Here is a 5,979-nt window from a genome sequence, read left to right as displayed (position 1 = left end):
TGGGATCCTCCCAGACCGGGGCGCGAACCCGGTTCCCCTGCATTGGCAGGCGGACGCGCAACCACTGCGCCACCTGGGAAGCCCAGGAGCACTTTTTTAATGTTAGTTTGGTTCCCCAACCATAGTACATAATTCTTTCATTGTGGATTTCAAGAGATATGATATGGTCATATCATCTGCAAAAGATGATGAATTTATCAGTTCTTTTTCTAGTTTTATACCTTTTTACTTTCTTCTCTTTAAAGGTATCATGACATGCAGTATCTTTGAAAAGCTGTTAAATAGTAGTAGTGATAGTGGATTTTTTTTTCCTCCTTTACTTTTATTAGAATGCTTCTAGTGTTTCCTTTAAGTATGATACTGCCTTTTGTATATTTTTTTAAAAATTTTTTAAAGGAAATAGTCTTTATTTATGAGTGTTTTAAAAACACCGATTCCTGTTTTATTATACTTTAAAAATCAAGAATAAAAGATAATGTTAATGCTTTTTTAGAATTTTGCCATAATAATTTTTCTCTAAAGAGGTTTTTTATCCTCTTTTGATCAATATGCTGAATCGTAAAAGTAGTAGATTTCCTACAATTGAACCATCTCTGCAGTTCTGAGTTGAACTTTTCTTTGTCATAGTGTATTATTCTTCTAATGTACTTTTGGAATATATTTGCTAGTATTTTATTATGTGCTTTTGAAATCCTCAATGATGCAAATACTTAATCAGAAGTTACAGTGTGTGCTTTAGGAAATTAGCTGTTCAACTTCATTTTGTTATCATTTTGCCAGTTCAACATGCCTTTATGAAGAAACCATATTTTCTCATCTAATGGCTTGAAATTACATCGCAAACTACACTTAAGTTGAAATTTCCATGCTTTCTCTAGCAGTCATTTTCAACACTCTTGAACAGATAATCTGATAGGCATTCCTATAATTCTGTTCATCCTGGAAAACCTTTTCCTGACACATCCACCAGCACATTCCTTCTCATCTATTCCTTCTAACACCTTTTGCCCTGGCCTACTTGCCATAGGTTAACATACACCATGATTTATCTTCTAACTTGTAAACCCCATGCATCCTGACCCATCCATCCAACTTCTCTCTCAGTCATTTCTCTTAAAATACCTTGTAAACTCTGATACTTATATCTCCTATGGAGGAAGTCATCCAGAGCTTCAAATCTCAGTTTACCAAAGGAGAAAAAATAAATGGATTAAGTTGTAGAATATAACTATGCTAGATCTTAGTTTGTCACACATGTTTAAAGTTGCAAGTGTCTGTGAAAAGAAATTCTACAGTATTATGTGTGTCATTTGTTTTAAGTATGTGCTAGAATGATCTGTTCTTTTCAATCCTCTGGCCCATAGTAGGCAGTCACTTTATTTTGTGAGTACCTGAATATTTGTTCCCATTCATTTTAATATGTCACACTTGATTATTTTCTTCTCTCTTTTTTTTTAAAATACGTTTTTCCTTGGTAAAAGATAGTGTTTTCTTTTGTGTAGCAATGGTAAAATTTATTGAAATGTAGAAATGGCTAGCTCCTTATGAGACATTTGTGTTTATAGGCACTGTATCTGGTTTCTCCTACATTGATACCTTCTTAAATCAGGGTACTATGTTTTACTTATCTCTGCCTCCTTCACATTACATATTTCTGTACTTATAGATGCATCTCAATAAATATTACTAATTTGAATTGTCAAATATTAACAATAAAACTTTTTAATCAGATAAGTCTTTTCAAGGCTATAGACAGGAATTAATGTCTGCAACAATTACAGAAAATTTCCCCTCTGCTTAATGCTTTGGTAAACCTATGATGTACTGTTTTCTGTATTTTTTCATTGATATAGAAATTTGCATTTGATGGATTATAGACTTATATTTTGCCAAAGATAAATGATGATTTCTGAAATAAAAGTATTGTATGGTTAGAGTTATATATTTATTAATGAACTATGAAAGAATTATAAGTAATCTCTAATACTTGCTGTCTTATATTTCAAACCATGATTGGCAAGATTCATGCTGATAGTGGAGACATTGCTAAAAGTCACAGCATTATGTACATTCTGGAGAATCACAGGTACATGAAACCCCTCAAAACGTGGGAGCAGAAAATGGAAAATAAAATTTTGTGCTGTTAATTCAGACCCCGTGCTTAATGTTTCTACTCTAAAAGCTGCAATATACGAATGACTTTGAGCAGGCAAATATAGAAAATAAGAGAAATTAATTTTGCTTCCGAAATGACCTTATTCATTAGCATAGTGAAAAGAATTAGAAAATGGAATGAACCGAGAAGGTGTGGTATGTGACGACAGAATGAGGAAAGGGAAGGGGAGCTGTAGTGGAGGATTGGAGTTGTAATTTTTGAGGTTAGGTGTATACCAAGGGGCCTGGTCAGTGAAGGTTAAGCAGGTAGCCAGACCCTATTAGGAAAAAAGCGTTGGTTTTGGACATCTGTGGAATACACATTGGACCTCTTTCTTATTCTTTTATTTCAGAAGCGTACCAACCATTTAACAGAAGGAAGATATAATTTTTTAAAATTAATTAATTAATTATTATTTTTGGTTGCATTGGGTCTTTGTTGCTGTGCGCGGGCTTTCTCTAGTTGTGGCGAGCGGAGGCTACTCTTCGTTGCGGTGTGCGGGCTTCTTATTGCGGTGGCTTCTCTTGTTGTGGAGCATGGGCTTCAGTAGCTGTGGCACATGGGCTCAGTAGTTGTGGCTCACGGACTGTAGAGTGCAGGCTCAGCAGTTGTGGTGCACGGGCTTAGTTGCTCCGCGGCATGTGGGATCTTCCTGGACCAGGGCTTGAACCCATGTCCCCTGCATTGGCAGGCGGGTTCTTAACCACTGCACCACCAGGAAAGCCCAGAAGATATAATTTCAGAAATCATAGCTCTGTAGCTTGAGATAACTTGACGTACCTTTCAGAGTATAACTTAATTGTAGGGAATAGATTGATCTTCAAAGGGTTAACTCATTTGTGAAAACTGCGTAAGAGTGAAGCTAATGAGAATCTTTTGATTAAAATTTTTAAAACATACATTTCTTTTTTTTTTTTTTTTTTTTTCCGATACGCGGGCCTCTCACCGCTGTGGCCTCTCCCACCGCAGAGCACAGGCTCCGGACGCACAGGCCCAGCGGCCATGGCTCACGGGCCCAGCCGCTCCGCGGCACGTGGGATCCCCCCGGACCTGGGCACGAACCCGTGTCACCCGCACCAGCAGGAGGACTCCCAACCACTGCGCCACCAGGGAAGCCCCTAAAACATACATTTCTTTAAAGATAATAATATTTATTATCATAGGTTGATTGGAAAATATAGATAAGTGGCAGGATTTTCTATTATCTAAATTGTTATTTATATTTTAGAGCATATTTCTAGATTTTTCTTGTGTGCGTGTGTGTGTGTGTGTGTATTATAAAAAGGAACTCACACTGTACATGGTTTATAACCTTTTCCCTACTTAATATATTATCATCTTCTCATACCAATAAACCTGTCTGTATTTCAGTTTCATCATGCATAAAGTGGAATAATAATAGTACGCATCCTATAGAGTTATGATTGAAGGTTAAATGAGTTTATATATAGTATAAAGTGCTTAGAACAGCACATTATTATTGTTATTAATGAGGTCAGATATCTTTTTATATATTTATTGGCCATTTCTGGATTTTTTATGTATGTATAGATGACTTGTTTGTGGCCTTTGCCCATTTTATTTATTTATTTATTTATTTATTTATTTATTTATTATTTTTGGCTGCGTTGGGTCTAAGTTGCGGCACATGGGATCTTTCATTGAGGCACTGGGCTTCTCTCTAGCTGTGGCACGCAGGCTCCAGAGTGCGTGGGCTCTGTAGTTTGCAGCACACCGGCTCTCTGGTTGAGGTGTGTGGGCTCAGTAGTTGTGGTATGGGGGCTTAGTTGCCCCGCGGCATGTGGGATCTTAGTTTCCTGACCAGGGATCGAACCCGCGTCCCCTGCAGCAGATTCTTTACCGCTGAACCACCAGGGAAGTCCTTTTCCCATTTTTTTTTCTTTTAGAGGTTTTCATCTTGTTCATAATTGCTTATCTTGTTCAGATTTGTAAATGTCCATAGTAATGATTAATCTGTCATAATTTTTGCAAATTTTGCTAATCATTTCCCCTGTTTTTGTGTTTACAATTTGAGCTGTATTCCATATCGAATTTAAAATATTATTTTCTCAGATTTGTCTTTTTCTTTATGGCTTTTGAGTTTTGTATTATGCTTGAAACTTTTCTTTATGTCTTCTGACTTTTTGTTTTGAAGCCACAAAACCTCATTATCCTCAGTTACTTGTATGGCTGCTTTGAAACTATATTCTCCAAGAAACCAAATATTAATGAGAGAACTTCAGTCAGCTTAGATAACAGAAACAGGGTAGTTTTGAACAAGGAATGGGTGCCGATTTCCCCCATTCTTTCTTAAGGCCTCTCTTTTTGCCAACTCTGGTATTTTGTAAACAGCAGAGACACCTGATTTCTTCCCTTCCTTTTCCTCCCCTCCTCTCCTTTCCTGTTTCCTTTCTCCTTCCCTCATTTTTTTCCTTCTTCCCTCCCTTTTCCCTACCTTACTTCTCTTGTTTGGTTATACCATATTTTTGACATCTCCTGTTGTTTGGCAGCTGGATTATTTCCAATCTTTGATGTATCTTTAGTTTTAAACCTATCAGTGCAGACTTATTGACCATAATTTCATTATTTATTTATAGGAATGTTTAGTATGGTGTTTGTAATGAGCTGAGGAGAAAGGGCATTTCTGTTTCCAAATTTATCATTGACAGCTCAGTCAGAAGAGTATAGCTATGTTGATAAGAAATAAAATATCAAATTGTTTATTGTTCCTTTTTGCTATTAGGTAGCATTTATACTGCTTTATTTATTCTACTTAAAATTTATTGGGATTCTTGAATCGGTGGAGTGATATCTTCTCATTCTTCAAAATCTCAGCCATCATTTTTCAAATATTACCTCTGCCCCATTTTTTCCTCTCTGTGCTCCCTCTGAAATTCTAATAATGTCTATTCAGGCTTCTCACTCTATCCTCCATGCCTTTTAACCTCTCTCTTTTCTTTTTCCGTTTCTTGTTTCTCTGGGCTGCTTTGTGGTTGATTTCTTCAGATCTTTTCTCCAATTCACTAGCTTTTTCTTTAGCTTTCAGACCCATCCATTGAATTTTTTATTTCTAGAAGTTATGTTTTTCACTTCTAGAAGTCCTATTTGTTAGTTTTTCAACTTGAGAGATAATTGGCATATAATAAACTGCACATATTTAAAGTTTTCAGTTTCCTAAGTTTTGACATATGTGTTCTCCCATGAAACTATCACCACAATTAAGATAATGAACATACCCATTAGCCCCCAAATTTCCTTATGTTCCTTTATAATCCATCCTGCCTTCCCTGACCCCTCTGTTTCCCAGGCAACCTCTGATTTGCTTTATGTATCTATAGATTAGCTTGCATCATCTAGACTTGTATATCATTGGAATCATACAGTATATATTCACACAGTGTAATTATTTTGAGGTTCATCCATTATGTTATATATGCCATAGTTTGTTGTTTTTGTTACTGAGTATTCTGTTGTATGGTTAAATCATAATTAGTTTGTTCATTTACCTGTTGATGGATATTTGGATTGTTGCCAGTTTTTGGCTATTACAAATAAAACTGTATGAACATTCTTGTTCAAGTCTTTGCATGGACATATGCTTTCATTTATGTTTGGTACATAAGTATGAGTGTAATGGCTATGTTGTATGGTAGGTATTTTTTTTTTTAACATCTTTATTGGAGTATAATTGCTTTACATTGGTGTTAGTTTCTGCTTTACAACAAAGTGAATCAGTTATACATATACATATGTTCCCATATCTCTTCCCTCTTGCGTCTCCCTCCCTCCCACCCTCCCTATCCCACCCCTCTAGGTGGTCACAA

At 36.2% G+C, this 5,979-nt stretch overlaps 1 protein-coding gene across 1 annotated transcript in view; it reads left to right on the top strand.

Annotated features, from left to right (window-relative positions):
* The window catches only part of SRBD1 (S1 RNA binding domain 1), a 234,013-nt gene that overhangs the window by 63,203 nt on the left and 164,831 nt on the right, over positions 1 to 5,979 (top strand). The window lies entirely within an intron of this gene.

Source organism: Physeter macrocephalus, chromosome 12 (assembly GCF_002837175.3).
Source record: "Physeter macrocephalus isolate SW-GA chromosome 12, ASM283717v5, whole genome shotgun sequence".
Lineage (NCBI taxonomy): Eukaryota > Metazoa > Chordata > Mammalia > Artiodactyla > Physeteridae > Physeter > Physeter macrocephalus.
This window is presented reverse-complemented; position numbering and strand designations above follow the sequence as displayed.